The sequence below is a fragment of the Rissa tridactyla genome, chromosome 4 (assembly GCF_028500815.1).
Source record: "Rissa tridactyla isolate bRisTri1 chromosome 4, bRisTri1.patW.cur.20221130, whole genome shotgun sequence".
NCBI classification, from domain to species: Eukaryota; Metazoa; Chordata; class Aves; order Charadriiformes; family Laridae; genus Rissa; species Rissa tridactyla.
In genome coordinates this window covers 33,884,507-33,906,109 of record NC_071469.1, presented here as the reverse complement: position 1 = coordinate 33,906,109, position 21,603 = coordinate 33,884,507, and positions in this window count along the sequence as shown.

Below are 21,603 nucleotides of genomic sequence, written 5' to 3'. Positions count from 1 at the left end.
AATAAACTGTCCACCCCAACAGGCAGAACACAGTTGCGAGATAGTGGTGTGAAAACAGAACTACAGGAAGAGCAACAATTGCATGTAGAAGAAATGTTGTCTTTAATACCAAAAAATGACTTCAGCCTTTATAAGTAATGATCAAGTGATTCACTCCACGGTCACAATAGCTGTTCTTGCAGATTAGTCTGGTCACACTCATTCCTGAGGATCTGTCCTGCAAAAAGCACTGAAGCTAAAGAAAACTGAGGCCAATGCAGTTCTGGTTCCTTCGGGATACTCAAAATACTACGCCTATGTTCCTTCACTGATGAAGTTTTAACTAATCACTAATAGTGAAAGTCATTTTATGAACAGCAAACAAACACTGCGAGAGAAGCCTAGCTGAATTAGCTGTTTGGGTAATCAAGCCCAGGGATTCAATATCAAAGCCCTACGAAGAATTGTCCAGTGAGACACAGAATCATAGAATCATGGAATCTTCATGGTTGGAAAGGACCTTTGGAGATCATCGAGTCCAACCACACACACACAATAAAAACCCAAACGCCTACAATCTCTGCCACTAGAGCATGCCCTGAAGTGCCACATCTAGACGTTTCTTAAATACCTCCAGGGATGGTGACTCAAACCACCTCCCTGGGCAGGCTGTTCCAGTGCCTGACCCCTCTTTCAGTAAAGTAATTCTTCCTAATATCTAATCTAAACCTCCCCTGCCGCAGCTTCAGACCATTTCCTCTGGTCCTGTCATTATTCACCCGGGAGAAGAGGCCAACACCCACCTCTCTCCAACCTCCTTTCAGGTAGTTGTAGAGGGCAATGAGGTCTCCCCTCAGCCTCCTCTTCTCCAAGCTAAACGTGCCCAGCTCCCTCAGCCTCTCCTCATATGACCTGGTCTCCAGACCCCTCACCAGCCTGGTAGCTCTCCTCTGGACATGCTCCAGCACTTCAATCGCTTCAGCTAAAAATTTTCCTGTCTCCTGGAGCATGCTACTGAATAATTTTATTGGGTATTTATTCCTATTTTTACTTGGCATTATGTTTTGTTTTCATTTGCATTGAATGGTAAGCAAAATGAAGTCTCAACTTCAGTGTTCCATTAGTTTTATTTAAGCATTAAAATAATTGATTGTTTCATGGAATCTAGCGTAATTTGAGCCAGATTTTGTATCCTTTTGTCATTATCTTTTCCTATCCTTCAAAGAATGTTTCAAGAAAAATGTTTATAAAAACCTCTTTTTGTTCTGCTAACCCTGCAAACTAAACATGTTCCATTTATTTTTAAATTAAGTGAAAATTAGCCAGGTGTGATAGATAAGCTTTTATACACAGGTCTAAATATTGACAAAAGGAGACGTGTCACTGGAAAAATCATCAGTCTAGCAATTATCACGTTAGCATGTTAAGTGGAAAAAGATGTGAAACTTCCAAATGTGTCAATACAGATGATTTCATTTCCACCAGCTATCAGCTATACTGTGAACATCAGTGCCTTAATGTATATTCAGCAGCAGGTCGGGTTTTGTGAGCAAATACCTTAACGTGGCACCCAGAATTCTCAGATTTGCGGCGAAATCATGTATATCCTCTTCAGAAATGGGCTGGCAAGCAAATATTCGACTTTTCTAGAAAGCCAGGCAGTACAGGGATAGAGCCAGAGGACAGGGGCAGGAACAAGCAGTCAGCAAGGACTGTCTTTCTCACAGACGTGGCAGTGACTTTCAGGTGCAAACCCGGGTGGACGGGGAAGAGAGGAGAAGGACCTGGTCACCGTTTCCCCAGAGAGGAAACAGCAGCCGAGAACAAAATGTGTGAAAACCCGTCTTAATAGTAGGTCCAGAAACCAGCTGTGATTTTAACAGCTGGCTCTGCCAGACTGAATCCAACCTCCTTCAGGACAGTCCTGATCCTTTTACAATTCCCTGCCCAAAACTTAAACGGGATCGGTAGCCGAAAAAGAAACCCTTTTCTTCACTTTCTTCCAACCTCTGCTACTCACTTCAGAGCCCTACATATTAATAATTTCTCAGATAAGGAATGTATTTGCCATTTTCATAATCTAGTCAATGTCACATTACTTGCAAGTCAGTTTAACCTTTTCTATTGCTGCTGTCCATCGAAGAATTTTTCAAGAAGTTAAATTAAGGCACCTTCATTAATGCGTAGCAGACAAAGTGAGGAAGACAGAATAATGATCCACATAGTTGAACAAGGTGCGTTTAAAACATATATTTTTTTTCACAATGTAAGGTCCTGATCGGACTAGTTGCTACACTAGGTTTGAAGTTGAAACTCTTTCTCTGGTGAATAATGGCTATGGCAATTTTGTGGCAGCTTATGAGAGCCAGAATCACAGGACAATAGCTCTCAGGATACGTTACTTTGGAGGGGGAACTCACAGAAAGGTCTCACCCCTGTGTGACCTAACAGCATGAGATAAATACTCTTCAGATCAATTAAACTTTCTTTCAAGGATCTCATCTAATCTAATCTAATCTGATTTTTTTTTTAAATTTACTTTCAAAAAGCCAGTGTTACATGATGTGTGCTCAAAACATGAGACTTTTTGGGTAAGGATTAATCTGATATTTATCAATATAAGGTTAGCAGCAGGCGCAGTGCCTCAAACAAAGCCTGGGGACGTCTATAGAGAGAATCCCACCAGTTTCAGTGACTTTGGATCAGACCATTACTGAATGACTCCAGGCCACGTTGTGAAATTTGTATGGGTAGTTTCGTTAAGAGCTACAGTACAGGACGATTGTATTCTGGCCAAACCGTGTCCCACCTGTGCAGACTCCTCCAGGAGGCACTGTAGAAGGCACGTGGGCAAGGCAGAATTTATGATGCAGCTGGATCACAGAAATCCAGTTACCGATGTGCTGAACTTGTTTATAACAGCGTTCATAGTACCGTGGCCTAATAGACCTTTTTTTGGCAAAGATTTATTTGTACTGATTTTTCCTTAGAAGCATCCTTATTTGATATTTTAAGCCTCTTTTGCATTAGAAGTGCACTATGGAGGCTGCCGGTGGGATAGTGAAAACATTATTCAAAGCTTGAAACTACTTTTCCACAGAAAGAAATCTGCATGTGCTCGTTTTTAATCCGTAGTGGCAGATTATTAAGATGTATTACCTTCTCATCTATTTCCTTTTTTGACTTTTACGCAAGAACTCCGAAGCACATAAAACAGTGACAAAAAGATGACGTTCAGATAAATACCACAATTTTTATGTAACGTGCCCCTATGAACAAATAGGTTTTTCCTATTTTTCATTGCAAATAGTTTGCACGGTATTAAATTTAAGATATTGCAATCATCCCATTCATCCCTTTTTCAATGTTCTCAGGAGTCCAGGGCTTGCAATCTCCCAAAACAAATAAGAAGTATTTCAAGAAAAAAATTCAAAAGCTAACGAGAAAGATATTTTAAGATTTCCTTTATGTCTTTTTTTACTCTCCCTTGGTGCTCAGCATCATGCAAGATTTGGCCCCAAGTCATGGAGATTTTAGGCAATAGTTTCCCCGTGCTTAAATTTTAAAAGTAGTTGCCATAGCAACTGCCAGACACAGCATATGGTGTGTCTGTTACCTCCAAGATAACAGAGCAATTTCTAAAGAATTTTCTTTACAATATGTTACGAACCTTTGTACTTTTTACAATTTTTCAGAGTGCAGTATAAGGTACTGTTGTTCCCTGACATTCTCTTCAAGTTGAATGCTCATTTTGTAACTCTCTCTTTCATATTAGGCAAATATTTCCCTCTTTTCCTTGTCTTTTTATTCTCCTAATATTCAGCAAAGCATGAAAGAATAATGTGGGGGAAAGGAGACATCTATTAAGTTTTATCTAAAGATTTTACTTAGTTTTGCTACAATGTTACCTTTCCTTCACAGTGACGATAAAAAAGACAAAAATACAGAAAAAGACAGAATACAGAAAAAGACAGAAATCTTACTAAAACTTCTTTAATATGTTGGTGCTGGGCAGCCAGACATTTTGTAGAACCATCTGCAGCCTTCAACCCTTTGAGTCCCACGCTTGCCCAGCTTCTCATCCCAAATGAAGAATTCATATCTGTGCAAAGTGGCCTCAAACAAGAGGAACTCAGAAACACACCTGTCACCTCTTGCTTGGTAGAGGTAGCACATGCTCCTTGAACAGCAAAGACCTGTGCTGCAGACCCTCTTCCAAAATGGCTTGGCTCTACCGTGTGTAGCTCCTGAAAAGAAATCCCCTAAGACAGCTTGCGAGTGGGATGACGCTACCTACCTTCCTCCACACACCTGAGAAGATCCCACTGTCCAGCCGAGCTCCCAGCAGTTAAGCATTTCAATGCCTGCCTTGTAGAATCACATGCAGATTCGGGAAATAGGCCTTCATTCCTCCTTCTGCCCATTTGTGGTTGTATAGGCTGAGACAGGATTAAAAGAATAGTTACTAGGATACATAATAATGTTCTGCTCTGTAATTCTTTGTCCCCCGAGTCCTTCATTCTGACAACTTTCTACAGTTAAGGCACCTTCTGCATAAATCTTCTAAAAAATTAAAAAATAAAACTCCACCAAAACAGGATGTATGAGTGCACATTTAATTCCCCCCCTGAGGAGAAGCTAAGAAAGAGAATGAACCACTCATTATACACTTAGTTTAATGCACAACTACAAGGTGCTGACACTACCCTGATGAAGGTAGAAGATAGTGTAGAAACAGAATAAAGTATTTTAAAGGGGACTTTGCATGTTTGGAGTTTTCTTGCTTTATTTAGTCTTTTTTTTACCACGGTTACTTCTCAGGGAAGGGGTAATCATTCTGTAATTGGAATTGCATGTGATTGCCTTCAAGAAATACTTGGCCAAATGTTTTGCAAAGAAAGGCTTACATTTAATTAACAAGTTGCATGGTTCATCGCAGCAATTTATAGTGTAGATACATTTTTTTAAATCCTCGTTAGCTGCCTGAGCAAGGGGAGAAAGAAACCAAAGAGCACAGCGACAGGTACTATCTCTGGGCATGCGTAGCTTTCAGTAAAGGCTGAATGACTGTGCTGTGGGAAAAACAGGATAAATTTTTACTGCTAAAAGAGGCTAGTAACAGCATTTTTTTTTCCCTAGTAATAGCAGCCGAAGTTAACTAATAACCATAGTTACAGGAAAAGCAATGGTACTAGCTTGAAGTTTTAGCTGCTAAATGGCATGTAACAGAAAGAGAAGGAGGGTCATGAGTGAGTTTCACCTCATCTTAGTCATGCATTATCTATTTATTAGCCTGGATCATTTAGGAGAAGAAAATTACTTATGGTGTCCTGACTGATTGCAGGGTGGTGAGAAAATTAGACAAATATGTTAAATTAATAAAAAATATATTATATTTATTGTATATAATGTAAAAGTTGTGATGAAATGAAAATTCTGTAATGTAGGAAGATATAGTTGTCATACACCGTGCGTTACTTTTATTCATGCTGTAGATAATATCACAGTACATAGGTAGATCATGAGTTAAGGTCACTTCAATACCCATGAATGTAATGTTTCTCTTAAATTGTAATGTCATAGATTGTTATGGCTTAGTTTTCCTTGCCAGCTCATGAGTGGCATTATCTGTTGCATTAGACATAGGCTTGACATGGAGGTCTTCGCAAATCCTTAAAGGAATGGTTGATCTCTCTCCCACTTAGTCACTTCCTTCTTCTGAAACAACCTCTTTCCACTTACTCCTGAATTTTTCCAGTTCTGCTCTTACCCATCAACCACAGTCTCCACGGACACTGGCTCTCTGTACTAGTCAAGCACTAGGCCACATGGCGTACAAGAAGGGGCTGAGAGAAGCGGGTTCATTCAGTCTTCAGAAGAATAAGCAAAGGGGAGATCTTATTGATCTGCTGTCTTCAACTACCTACTAGGAGGGCATGAAGAACAGAGCCAAACTCCTTCTAGGGTGCACAGTCATAGGATGAGAGGTGGTGGACACAAATTGCAACATGAGAAATTCCAATTAGTCATTAAGAAAAATATTTTCACCGTAGTCAAACAGCGGAACAGGTTTCCCACAGCAGCTGTGGCACCACCACTGCTCAAAACTCAATCAGGCAAGGTACAGAGTAACCTATTTAAGTTGGTCGTACTTTGAGTGGGGCCAGCTGACCTCAAAAGGTCTCTTCCAACTTAAATTATGTGGTGATTCTGTGATTCTATTCAACTCCAGTCCAGGAGAGCTCAGCAGGCAGTGTTTGTCATTAAAGAAACTACTCTAATTGAAAAACTGAGTATGCCTGAGAGAATAGGTCCCTCTTATAAATGAAAGGGTGTGATTTATCCAAGAGTAGTTTGGGAGACATTGGTTCTCTTTTGGTTGTATTTGTTTGTTCTCTTTGGGATGTATTTTTTTTGTATCGGCATAGAGCATGTGGAATTTAGTAGAGTTATTCCTGATGAAAATACAAATAGCGCAGAATCAAATCCTAAACACAAATGCACCAAAAATAAAATAACTGATAGGTTTCCTTTTAATATGGCTTATTCTGTTTCAGGAAACATAGAATCCAATAAGTTATTTTCAAAGCTCCTCTATAATTAAGTGTAAGTGAAGTAAATCGCTACAGCATATTAGTGACTCCATGTAAACATATTTTCCTCCTGAATGGTTATAAACAGGCACACCATAACCTCATTTTTAGCTTTTTTCCACATTATAAATTCATTTTTCTCTTTGCAAAATGTCACTTTCTTTCCAGCAGGTTAATCCCAGGAGGTCTGGTAACTACAATTACTCCATTTAAATATTCCACATATCTGTCAAGACTCAAAAGAATTCTGTAGTGTCAGTTTAAATATAAATATATATAATTCTAGTTAATAGTCATCACTTCAAGTCTGTTATGAAAACTGTATTACTCATTCAGAGTGTGTGTGATGTTGTGTACGTATGCAGCGTTTGTTGCAGCATTTTCATTGATTTATTGGTTAAAAAAACAACCATACTCACTGCGACACATCAATGATCTCATGCAGAAAACAACGGTCTTCAAAGGTAAACTTGTCTATAAGGTTTTGTTCTAATTACTTAAGGAAGAAGCACAGAAAATTCCTAGCTTTTTATACAGAGAAAGCTGAAAATGTATATAATACTGTAAAACCAAATGCTAGCAAAACATATGCGATGCATTTCATTTCTATATCATTTCCATCTAAAGAAAATCTTTTCATTTACCAGTAACCAGAACTTTATTCTTTTCTTGGTAGAGGGTAGGAAGGTTTGGGGGAGCTGACAATTTTCTGCCACCTTATAAATAGCCCGAAATATTACACAATTAAAAGACAAGCATCTTAACGGATTAGAAACTAAAATTGTAATGTTGATCAAAAACAGATCACAGTTTATTTGCCTTAAATTGAATGTGCTCATCAGGTCTTTATTTACTTAGCCTGCTAGAATAGCCTGTGCAATAGAGGTAAAAGTGTTTTTACAATGAAAGTTTCAGATCAGCAGAACCAATATCCCTACGCCCAGCAAACACAACTAATACCAATGAATAGCATTTCAAAGTTTTTAATCTCCATGACAACCCACCTCAGATTCTTCAATAAAATGCCACTTTTACATGCACACAAACATATTCATTTATGCACACCTACCATGTGTTCATAAATATCACCAGTGCTGTGCATCTTAAAACCATATATAACATCATCGATGTCTTTCTCTTGGAAAACTAATCAGTCAGCACTCCAGCTAAAAACTTAATTTGTATCCTTCTGCTTATATTAACTGTTGAATAAACAAAAGGCAAAGAGATACATACAAATTATGGCTCAAACATATACGGACATACCTTGAGTTTTGGCAAGCATCAGGAGAAATACCTGATATATAAATAAATCAGAAGAATTACTTCAAAGACCTACACAACAGAATCACAAATTGCATAGCAGAATTATTCACAGTACTTTTTCTGTCTCAGAAAGGAAATAGTTGACTTAAATATTATAAGCAGAGCGCTCACGAAGCTGTGTGAGTAAGGATCTAATTATTGATATGAGTCACGTACTGATGTAAATGCGTCTCACACCTAATACTGGAAAAATCAAGACAAAATGTTTAAAAAACTGTACCAAGACCAAAGTTCAGTTTAATCCACTCCAGGAAATAGGACATTACAGAGATCTGTCCACTCAAAGGAAACAGACACCCGCTGCCATTTGCCCAGCTTGTAACATTGCGTTCACAAAATTCACCAATTACAGGCCAATATCTTGCCCGTTTTGTGTTTTTAGGACTGGTGCCCTGGTCTACCCCTGCTGCCACAGCTGTACCAGACCTGCTGCGGGCAGGGGGGATGCACTGCATCAGTGCAGAATGTGGTATTGACACAAATGAAAGAAAAATGTACGCCCAGAGGTGGAAGTGGGCCTGCCACACTTTCACGTGCGCGACCAACTCGCATCCTCCTCCAGCCTGTGGCTTCAAAAGGCAGCCTGCCCCTTGCCCCCAGCCCTCTGGAGCCTCCGCTCCAGTAAATCTTGCCAGCATTTCTAAATAACCTGTTTTAACAGTCTCTCACATCTAACACCCCTACTCAATCACAACAGACTTTATTAGTTAGGGTTAATTGCACACGTTTCAAGTACTATTTGTACCTGTTACGCTACTCTGCAAGGTGGTAGCTGACCAACTGAGCAGATCTTTCTCCTGCCTTCTCCCAGGATGTGTCAAAGGGTAGCCTTAGCCATCAGCATCAATTTTGGGAAAAGCACTTTTCACCACCACGCACACAAAAAGAGAAGCAAAAGTCAGAAGCAGCTTTCAGCTGTGGGAATAGCCTTCTCTGTGGCATCCTCATGCGTCTGCTCATCACAAGACCTTTTATCCTAATTAGTACGGTCAGTGCACAGCAGTTGACATAAAGCTCCTGTGAATCTCACTGCCAGCCTGGAAGCACAGGTGAGAAATTCAGCAGAGAGAACTTTGAAATACCACCAGGTATCTTTTGTGGTAAACACAAACAGAAATTCTCAGCATTCTCCTCCTTGTCCTTCCTTTCTACCATCCCTGCACTGAGCTCTACCACAAAACAACCAAAAAGTGCATTTATAGAGGAGCAAAGGCCAGGTCACCAAGCCTGTATTTGCATGGTATGTCACAGGACCTTAAGGACTGAGGAAGAGGTCCAGGGTGTGTTGAAGGCCGTCAGCGTGCATATGAATGGCTTGGCCCTTAGAAGAGTCTCAGAAGGCATTATGGATGCTGGCTAGTTGGCTCATACGCTTTGCTAAAAGACACATAACAGAAATGTGTTGCGGAAAACGTGAGGGGGCAGGGCAGGGGGGACATTTTGCAGTCTTGGAGTAACCAATGCTGCCCTATCTGGCTAGTCTGCAGGCATCCTCCAGCAGTAATCTATCAGATTAACTCTGCCTATTCATTTAAGATTAGCTGTGAACTCTGTAATTTAAGTGCCAGTTTTACTTTCAGCACTAACTTTTGCTGTTGCCTTAGGTGTCCAGCCAAAGAAAAAGAGCTCCCTGTAGTCCAAGTACATCTCACATGTTTCAATACTAATAACACTGTCTGTCCCAAAAGTCTCCAATGTGGCCACACCACTTCCTATGACTCTATCAATAGTGAAGACATTGGGCATTCTAAAATGGCATTGCATTATACTATAAAATAAGGGTAACTTGCTTATGTTTCATGGATAAATGCCAAATTAAGTTTCCTTTCAAACTTCAGTACATGGAGTCTGCAGCCCATTTCACTGCAAGCCAACAAAATGAGTCTTTCAAGATGTATTCCTCAAAATTTCTTGTTCTGCCCTGTAACTTCTTCATGTAATACTTTCCCTGCTTGAGAAACTTCAATATGAATTCTTATTGAGACAGAAATTCAGCTGCCTTTTAGATAGACATTGATGCTCCTTCTAAATCTGTCAAAAGGACAGAAAGCCTAAAATAGCAAAATTGAATTCCTTCCTTAAAGAAGGCTTAAAATCTTTTCTCATAGTAAAAAGGTGACAGAGGTAAATGCAAGAGTTCACAAGGCAAAATGAAACCTTCCTGCAAAAAAATGCCTTGAGATGCTTCCTCTTCCAGCCTTTCTTCATTGATGGCCAGTTGCATCACCTCTGTTTTCATTACCCTCCCACCATTAAAATGACCACCTAAGTTACCAAAAGACAATGCATAATATATATAATCTCCTTTCATGCATGTTGAATGCTACATACAGCCTCAAAATACTAATGCTTGATTGTACTATCTGTCTAGACTGAACATCTACGTTTCATACCTAGAGCTTCCCTGAAATGCTTTGTTTTGTAAACTGGTGCTGATGGTGCCCAAATGAGCTCAGCTACATTATTTAGGCACTCATTACTCAAACACAACAAAAGGTAGGAGTTACCTTTTATCTGCATTTCTAAGTTGTAGAGAGCCCCAGGTTGGCCTGTCCACCTCTAGAGCACAAATCACTGCAGGACGTAAACCTGTCAAGATTAACTTTATTGTTTTCTCACTATTTCTTTAAAGCACTGTTAAAATTAAATTAAAAAAGCAGTGAGCTGGACTTTTCATGGTGCTTAGACATAGTTCAGAGTAGATTAAGAAGGTCACAAGTTCAGAGATACTAATTCTTATGAATCATAATGCTATTTTTTACATGATAGCTGCCACATTGGTAACACTTTCATTTTAGGTAAAGAACCGTGTGAATGGGTAGCAAAAAACTTTCGTTGACGCCTGTGTTTCTAATGGACACCTAATACGGGGACCACAGGTTTTACGTGGAATTAGCAGAGCTTTTGAGCTGTCCAGACCCAATGCAGGTTATTAGAAGCCCCAGCCGCGCAGCTCATAGTAAGAATAAGCACCTTCTTCCTACTGAATGAGCTTAAGTGTTAAACCAATGCTTCACTTTTTTAAAAAATGGTTTATATGCTCATTTTATAACTACTGCATCATGCAGTTAATTCTCAAGTCAAAAATACTGTTTGTCTGGGATCCTAGTGACATTTACAGGGCCTACAATTAAATAAACGAGATACTTTACCATCTTTCAGTGTCTTGTCCCTGTAAAAATTACATACTGTACTTCTACAGAAATGTATCTTTTCTTCTGTTTAGTTTATTACCTATAGATAAAAAGTTTTAGGTGTCTTTTTATGTCTTGTAGCTGTAGTCTCTAAACTGTATGTAATTACTTTCAATGAAAAAAGAAAACTATAATGGGAATAGCTTTATTGTCATATTTTTACTAGTGGGTGTGAGAAGTGATTTAACTTACAGGTACTGATTATTTAATTGTATTGATATAGAGCATACAGCCTACCATGACTAGTGAATCATTCAGACTGACAAGAGGAGGTGTAAAAACCCTTCTTGCTTCTATTCTGCCACATCCTTCCAGTTTTACAAAGGAAAAAGCTTTATTCATAGGTGGGGGTTAGCAAGCCATTAAAGTTCTTGATAACAGCTATGAATGCATAAAGCAAACATGTCAAATCCATACGGTATAATTCTGAAATTAATTGGATAGTGAAATAAACTATTCCACGAGATGACTATATCATCAGATGCACAATATAGCTGACTCTGAGCCTACATATGGTTTAAAAATAATCTTTGTAAACTTTACAAAATTAAGCTTATATAAATTGCTTATTCTAATGTGTTCCATTCCATTTGTTAGTCTGTGACCTTTATTCAACACAGTTGTTGCATAAACCCATTTACTTGTTTAGATGTGAAAAGACACCACAAACTATTAAAGTCTTAGCTACATCATTATGTATGAAAGTAATTGTACTGTGTATTTTTAAACCTATGGCCCTGCAGCAGTAGTTGATTAAAAGCACATGAATTTAGTCTGCAAAATAATTGTGCTTTGGACAATACTTGACAAAAAATAATTAGCAGAATTTAGACAAATTCTCGGTCTGGCTTTCAGCAACCTGAATGGAAAAAGCTACATATAGATAGGCATGAATATGACTGAGTTCTACAGTAATATCATATAGGAATAATAGGGCTCAGATTTTAGATAGACAACAAAGCACAGGCTTTCGGCTCAAAAAAGCCTGGTTTTCTTTTCTTCCTCATCAGTTTTATTTATGTTTTTCACAAAACACAAGATGACAAAAAGCAAGCAAGGAATTCACATAAATCTCTTCATTTCTTTTCAGTACCACTTTTTTATGAGGATAATTAAAAATAAGATGCAGGTCATCTGCTTTCTTTAAATAGTTATAATTTTGTATAATTACAGCCAACGATAGATTTTAAAGTTTTTCCTATAGTATTTCAATAATATATATCTTCCTGTTTGTGTGGTTTTCTCACTTGGTAGTATGCATTTCCAAAATTCTTGGTTTTTATTTTCAGTATCATAAATAATTTCTTTATTAGTATAAATTAATATTCTAAGAAGCTGGGTAAAAGTAATATCCTGAAAGCATTTACTAATTTGCTTAGTAACAGAAACATTAAGTGTAAAATGAGATTTGTCTTTTTATTACTTTTTTTCTTGTTATTAACAGAAGAGATAAAATAAGGTAAGAGCTATGTTAGAAGAGATCCAGCACTGGTAAGAGTCCTGAACTAGTGATTATATCCACTAAATAGTGAAAGAGCTCCTTTTAAATACTGCCACGTGCTTGTTTTGCCATAAATTAAGTGGTTTTCTCCAACAAATTACAAAAAACCTGCCTGCTACTTGTAGTCCAAGAAGAGCAATGTTGCTGAAGGGAAATCTTTTCTCCCTTTTTTGTTTTGTACAAAAGACAACCACAATGGGTCTGCCTGCAAGGCAAAAATCTCAGAAAACGAAGAAGTTGAGAATGGCTGTATATTCTGCGCAACCTCACAAGTAACACACTAGTAACGGCCCATGGGAAGAAAGCTGGCGCATCTGGACAACTCTTTGGTGAAAACAAGTTATATTTTATAGAATAAAAATGAATGAAATTTTTGGCTGGCTAGCTATCTTCAGATAAGGAAGCTAGACTATTCTAAGTAATGCCTCATGAAAAAAATTATTACAATTTCACTTGGGTGACGCTTGAAATGAAAATAATCCTGGTCTAAGGTGAGTTTGCAGATCCCAACAGAAGAATCTTTGTGCTGGTAAATTTAGCACGGCTTACTTCTAACAACTGGGATTTCATGATTGCTGATGATTTCAGAGTTGCTTTTCAGAAGAGTGCATAACAGTATTTTTATTTAAACATCAACTAAAATGTATAAGTATGTCAATTCACCCCATTTATCAATTTATAATTAATAAAAAGGATGAAACCACTAGAATTGAACTTAACCTTTGAAATGACAGGATTGAAGAGAATCATAAGAACAACTTACGAGACCTGAAGAGGGAATGTGAGCATTGATACAGGATAGAATCATAGAATTGTTTAGGTTTGAAAAGACCTTCGAGATCATAGAGTCCAACCATTGACCCAACAGTGCCAAGTTTACCACTAAACCATCTGCCTAAGCACTACATCTACACATCTTTTAAATACCTCCAGGGATGGTGACTCAACCACTTCCCTGGGCAGTCTGTTCTAATGCTTGACAACTCTTTCTGTGATGACTTTTTTCCTAATATCCATCTTAAACCTCCCCTGGCACAACTTGAGGTCACTTCCTCTTGTCCTATCACTTGTTACTTGTGAGAGGAGACCAACCCCTACCTCGCTACAACCTCCTTTCAGGTAGTTGTAGACAGTGATAACTCCTCAGCCTCCTTTTCTCCAGCTAAACAATCCCCATTCCCTCAGCTGCTCCTCATAAGACTTGTTCTCCAGACCCCTCACCAGCTTCAATGCCCTTCTCTGAACACGCTTCAGCACCTCAATGTCTTGCTTGTAGCGAGGGGCCTAAAACTCAACAGAGTACTCAAGGTGCGGCATCACCAGTGCTGAGTACAAGAGGACAATCTCTTCCCTAGTCCTGCTGGCTGCACTGTTCCTGATACAGGCCAGGATGCTGTTGGCCTTCTTGGACACCTGGGCACACTGCTGGCTCATATCCAGCCAGCTGTCGACCAACACCCCCAGGTCCTTTTCCACCAGGCAGCTCTCCAGCCACTCTGCCCCAAGCCTGTAGCGCTGCATGGGGTTGTTGTGACCCAAGTGCAGGACCCGGCACTTGCCCTTGTTGAACCTCATACCATTGGCCTTTACCCATTGATCCAGCCTGTCCACATCCTGCTGCAGAGCCTTCCTACCCTCAAGCAGATCAACACTCCCACCCAACTTGATGTCAACACTCCCGCCCAACATGGTGTCATCTGCAAACTTACTGAGGGTGCACCTTTAAGAGTTCCTTCTTGAAGAATGTCCAGACTTCCTGGAATCCTTTGCCCTTCAGGACTGCCTCCCAAGGGACTGTGTCAACCAGGCCCCTAAGCAGGCCAAAGTCTGCCCTCCAGAAGTCCAAGGTGGCAGTTCTGCAGATGTCTCCCCTTATTTCTCCAAGAATTGAAATCTCTATCATTTCATGATGGCTGTGCCCAAGACAGCCTCCAACCATCACATCACCCACAAGTCCTTCTCTGTTCACAAACAAGAGGTCCAGTGGGTCACCTTCCCTAGTTGGCTCCCTCACCAGCTGTGTCAGGAAATTATCCTCAACACACTGCAGGAACCTCCTGGACTGTTTTCTCTCCGCCACATTGTATTTCCAGCAGATATCTGGTAAGCTGAAGTCACCCACGAGAACAAGGGCTAGGATGTTGTAAGTCTGATAAAAAATTCTATTTAAATATTGCTATTCAGCATCAAATTGTAAAAAATATTTTTAGATCAGGTGAAAAATCATAGAATTGTAAAACTTAAAGAACAGATAATGCAATTATAACAAGATACAGGTGAGCTACTTAAATTAACATATTCCACTTAACAACTCAGTGATCATAATCATTTCGCAACTCTATTATATCCAGAGCTATGAAGAATAAATTAGAAAATCACTGACTCCATCTAGTGGTGATTTTCTGTAATTTTCACTTGCAACTGTGCTTCTGTAGGGAACTTTGTTCCAAGATTCCATTCTAATTTGTGACGCTTCAAGAAGCAACAACAGATAACAACAGCAATCCACTTGATTGATATATGAAATGCCTTTAAACTTTTTATAGTATTGAAGTAAATCAGTTTCAAAACCTATGCTTAAGTGTTAAAAATTTTAATCTTAGGGAAATCAATTGGCAGTAATGCCCTCACCTCTTCCAAGAATGGTGCTCAAAATGTCTTGCAAAGAAGGTCAACATCATTTTTCATACACTTGGGCAAGTGTATGCATCTTAGCTTGGGAAGCTGATGACCATTTTGGCCGGTGCCAGAATGTAGAACAGAACCCGAGCCTCCCCAGCCCCTCGGTTGAGGGTTTCCCCCAGGACGAGGGAGGCACAGTCTTTCTCCTTGGATGTTCTTGGCTCAGATCAATGACAATCTGGTGGTGACAGGCACTCCGTGATGACATATGAAATGACATGGTATTTTTTCATTTTATAACTAAGAGGAGGGAGCCATATCACTGCAGCCACCACCTCAGCCATTTCAAGTAAGCACGTTTGCAGACTGATGAGGTGATATAAAACTTGTTAAACTTTAAAACCTGATCTGCTTACACAGTCCCCACTAGCGTACAAAATGAAACAAAGTGATCTTTATGGCATGAAGAAATTTACACTGCCACTCATCAGTCACCTACCTTATTCTATAGAAAAAAAGCAATCTCAAGTCCCCAGGGCAATAAGTGTCATTTTTCAAAAGCATTTAATCCAGATGAAGTCATGTTGGATATTCTTGTTTATATAACAAGTAAAATGTAAGTCTGCTTGCAAAGTTTGAGAGGCATGGAAAGCAGTACGCACCAGGCTGCCGCATGTTTATTCAGGATCAATGAAAGGAAAACGAAGTCCATAGTGATCAGAATCAACGGAACTAGAGACGAAACTGATTTTAACATTGTGAAGGTTTGGGGCTTTGGGGGAGTGTGAACATCAAAGAAGGTTAATTTTTATTTCTATTTTTACAACAATACTATTAAAGCAATATGGTGGACCTCAGGAAGAAGGCCTAATATTCATCTCCAGAGTTGCCAAAAATGTCCCAAATACTGTCTATTCTATGTAAAGTCAAATATGTAACACCTCCCAATTAATAATTTGGAAAGCTATTAATAAATTGTGAACTGGTCCACAGCTATGAGAAAAAACATCAATTCCTGATATAAATAAACATCATTCCATAGGCAGGGTGATTGGGGTTCAACTCTAGCTTGATCTGACTATCGCTACTACCTTGTCAATCATAGTCTGCCATAACACCTGGGACAGCATATAGAATACTACTCAGGGCCTAGGACACTGAGCAAAGGATTAGCACCGGAGTGAACTGTGCTTTCAGAGCTAAAATTTGAATGTCGAAAGCATTCACTGGTGAAATTACCCAAAGATTATTTTGGGTGAGTAAACTTGGCAAACAGAGCGCTCCTCCAAAAGCAGTATAAATAGTACATGTCAATAAAGAAGCTCACTTACCCTCTGCTGGTTTTAATCAACTAAAGTCGATTCACAGAATTTGTACAGCCAAGCCCTCTCCCACTCAAACCTATCTTCCTTTGACAAGAGTACTAATGAAAATTCACTGGATTGAAGGAATTCTTAGCTACTAGCACTCATTCTCACAAGACATTACATGTGTTCAGAACACTACTTCCAGGACAAAGTAGTACTCTACATGTTGTCCTTGTCAACACCTATGGATGAATAGAGCATCTTTAAATAATTCTCTAGACAACTGAGAGTGACTCTGTTGGCTAAACAGTTAAAAAATGCTGGAATTTCATAGGATACTTATCTCTCAGACATGATTATCAAAATAAGAAATAGAGGAATAGTTCTCTTCCAACTTTCAAGCGATACAGGATGACTTCGGGTCTTCTTATATGAGACAACTGCAGCCTAGCAAGAGATCAGTCATCTACTGTATATTACATCCTCTACAGCATCTAGCTAACAATTTGGTATGAGCAGTTTGATATGAGTAACAGTTCACTTCTCTTCTGACTCTTCATAAATAAGATGTAGATCAACACAATAAATGCAGAACTTGAAACAAACACAGTACTATATTTTTCATGGTAAGTGATGCAGCAAACAGAGTTTTAAGAAACACAGCTTTATTAATGTATTAAAAAGACCAATGTCAGGTACTGACACTTTTCTATTTGCCTTTTAAATTATACCCTGGAGCTAGTCCTCAATGCATAGTTCTAATACTGTGGTTTATAGCTGTATACTAGAGCCGCCTTCTCCTATTACACTCATACCTTAGAGAAAAGAAAAATGCCTAAACAGAAGATCAGACTGACTTTTTAATAGGAATAATCTTCCCTGCTTCTAGTTTAAAAACTATCAATTTTATAATAAAATTCTTTATTTGTAACTATTTGCATATTTGAAAAGAATACAGGCTGTACTTCCTGATCGTGACCCAATAAAAGAATGTATTCAAGGAACTAAATAATCTCCTGCTATTTTTAATATTTTGTCTAGCCAATTTTCAGATCTTGGGCAATTTGCAGAATGTGAGAAGTCTGGATAATCACGGATTGTGACACTGAGTTTCAGCTTTAAATTTCTGCAACGAGATAACACTTATAAGACAACATCTCAACGAAACTATTTGTGTTCTCCAAAGAAGGTCTTCCTCCGGAGAATGGGAAGACAGTAAATTAAACACAGAATGCTTACAGAAGGGTAGCACAGCTGAATCCAGGTGCAGAATACATCATAATCACTAAAACAATCGAGATTTCCAGTTGTCTAGCCATTTCAGAGCTGAGAATTTAACCTCATCTCAGCGCTTGAGAAGAAATAATAAAGTTTAACATCAAATTTCCTTTCTCTGTAAATACAAAAGGAATCATCAGTAACAAATACAAAAATGAAGACTCATACTAATTTGTCACCAGTGAATAATGTTTCCTTGGCTGGTGATAGATGTGTTTTCCTTACATCTGTCCACCAATTCCAGGAGAGCACTGCATAGGCCCTTCCCTCCCAGAGCTTTTACTGCGGCAAACAAAATGTAGATATTGTAACCCTCTGATAGCTTCCTGCTTCTTACTGAAGTGAAGCACAGTCAGCAGATAGTTCACTGGGGCCATCACCATTTTTCTTCGGCTTTTGTCAGACTCCAGAACTAATCTTTCACGGTGAAATTCCTATATTAGCATCCAAATCTTTTGAAAAGAGACTTAGTGTTACAAACCAACAAAATTGCAATGGGTATTCTGGATCTTCGAGCTCAGAACTTCTTTCATATGTAATTCAAAGGCATTTGTGCAGCACAGGACAATTAAGTCCTCCCTCGGGGTACATCACCGGTTGTGGAGCCGTGTTTATGTCTTGTCTGGGTCTGATGAAAACAAAGGGTTTGCATGGTGCACTGAAGGATGATCTACCATTGTCTGAGAAGCCAAAATTAGCAACTTAATTGTCACAGTTAAATCCAAAGGTCTTTAAAAAACACGTATTAAAACCAACTTAAGTTTGTCAGGGCAGCTGCCTTTTTGGTGTGTGAAGCTTTGGTCCTGTGTCTGTAAAAATTGTGAGGGTCTTCTCCATCTTAGTTTTGAACGATGTTCAGAACATCAGTATCAAAGGAAAAGAAAATACGATTGACTGATATTAGGTGAAAGGAATTTAAATGCAAATCTAAACGACGGTCAACCCTCAATGACAATTCAGGGATGTGTTCACATCGTTTCCAAAACTTGAGGCTCTTTCTGACATCCTCATTAAAGATCAGCAAAACAGTAACAAGTCCTATTTTATTAAGAGAGAAAAACTAGTACTCATCACTTCAGTAGGGTTCTCCATGAGCTTTTAGCAGAAGTAACATGCTATGGAGGGAACAGACAGAAACCTTCAAATCAAAAAGCCATCACCTGATGCACACTTCTGGTTGATTTCAAGATGCTTCGGAATTTTCTGCTTCTGCATCCACTGACTGCTCCCCCGTCTCAGTCTTCTTGGTAAACTGTTTCACTCTGCACTGACACAGATTGTTCAGTTATTACTCGATAATAAGCTGACTACAGTCTGACTGAAGTACTTTGGTTCAACGGATTTCAGTTAAGCGTGCTTACTTCTGCTTATTCATAAAAACCTTAAGATTTTCACAGTAAGCTAAACAGCAAATACCAGCCCTTAAAGGAACAACCCCTGCCCCCCTTTAAAATAAGCATTTTATTTAAATGCTCAAAGAATTTTATATTCTACTTAACTTTTAGAGATAATATTCTTGCCTGAGGTGCATTAGGAATTTCATAAGCAAGGCTACCTATCTCCCACATTATGTATATTTGTATGCTCAAATGAACATCTCAAGAAACCTTAAAACTGTTTTAATGATATAAGAAATACAGAAGGACTTTGACCTTCAAAGAACTAAGTGGCAGTAGAATACCAAAACATTTTCCCAGCTACCCATTTTCCTTAAAGCTACCTACCTACTGTACAAAAATGGTACAATTTTCTTTTGGAATTTTTAGAAGTCTCTAAAACAAAAGTATTTTTCTTTACAAAAATGAATTCAGAGTGCTGAAGAAGCCATTTAAGACTTGGCAGTGTTCTGTCCTTCAGAAAACAGGATGTATCTTACCCTTAAAAGATATTGTGGCTGGCTGTTTGCGTCTTAATCAAATGCTTCACACGGTAGCATCAGCATCAGCATCACCCACAATCTTCAATTAATGACTCTACAAAATGCTTTCTGCAAGGCAAGTATTAGCTGACATTTAAATATAACTTTCAAACATAAAACAAAACATAAACTATTCAAGCAAAACAGCACGTTTGCACCTACAGGATAGAGTTTGTTCATTTGGATTGGGAGATGGTAAGTGGAAGTTTTCCTGCCTCTTATTTAAAGCACGAAAAAGGAAAAACTTTCTAACTTTTTTAATGAACCTAAAAATCTCAATAAAAAAGCAAGATAGATACATAAACTACAACTGGTCATCACATGTAGAAAAATAATTTTAAGCACTTTCTCGACTACAGGAAGGGTAACAGATACAAGGTGTGTAATCGCTGTCACCTCAATATCACGGTTGTTCCCGCAGGATTCACCTACCCAACGCAATTGCCTTGCCCTCGGCAGAGTGCTGATCGTGGATCACAGCGTTCAGATATATCAAAAGAGAAGCACCGTTTAAACTTTAAGCTCAGGAAGGAAAAATTATACGCAATTTAGCGTATGTCCTGTCTGAAAGGCCAAGGAGTGGAACAGAGTGGTATTGCATTTATATAGAGACATTAAGCTCCTGACCCAGAACGAACACAGCAACGGCAGGCAGCAGATGAGCTCTGCGGGGTGAAACCACACCGTCTCACAGCAGGACATATATCACCCCTAACCACTGCTGCTCATTTACCTGCTTATTATCTGAGCAACCCGGTACCAGGAGACCTGAAATTGCTGTTTTGTGAGGACATCCCTGCTGCCAAGAGGTGGTATGTTTGAGTTCAAAAGACACCGAGAACAGTTAAGAGTGGTTTCAGATCAAAACATTCAAACAAAGACCAGAGCAGATAATAGGGGAGAAATAGGGACTCATGTTTTGTGGTAAATAGTGAGATAGTACTTTTCAAAGGGTTATGTGAAAACAAAGGAACTAAGAGAGCCCATGATTTAAAAAAAAAAACCAACAATAAAAATAAGGTAAGCTGGCTGCCTTTCTCCTAAAAACAATTAAAGAATAAGGACCTGATTATTCTTTTAATTTTATTCATATACAACCATGCAAATTGAGTATTAAATGCTGTCATCATGGTTAGGTCCTAAAAGCTTAACAAGCTACGCCCTGGCGTATGGCCGTCCCATGGTAGGGGGGGTTGGAACTGGATGATCTTTAAGGTCCCTTCCAACCCAAACCATTGCGCGATTCGATGACTGAGCATCCCCAGATGTGGAGTTCTAGACAGCCTACCATACTTCAGATGTTTAGAGGAGGATGCTGTTGCTTGTCAGAGTTTTACATAAGTACAGAAAAATGATTGAGGCTGCCTCATTAAAAAAAATAAATCCAGAAAAACCAGGAGAACACACAGATACCTTCAAATCTTAATTCTTTCTTCAGAACTTTTTCTCCCTTCTGGGTAGGGCTACATGAATGACTGATAAAGACTGAAAGAAAACAAAAATGTTCAGGCTTTTTCTGACCGATAATAACAATTTAAAAAATCTAACAGCACATCAGCTGACCCAAAATGAAATATTCTGTATTTGGAAATTATCAGCATACAGCAAGGGAAATAATGATATATATTAGAAAAGATGAAGGTAGTATAATAATAACATCCTTTCTTTATTCAGTAGACCATTATTTGGGACATTTATCCAGAATGCGGGAGGACTGGGGTTTAACCCTTGACTCTCAAAAGACAATATTAAAGCTTGGCATTCCTACTGACAGCGCGACACTTCCTTTTACATATTATAATAGTCAGCAAGCCAGGGAGAGTACAGACAGGAATTATACTCGACACTTCTTGAAAATGTAAATTCAAATCCTTGTATGACGATA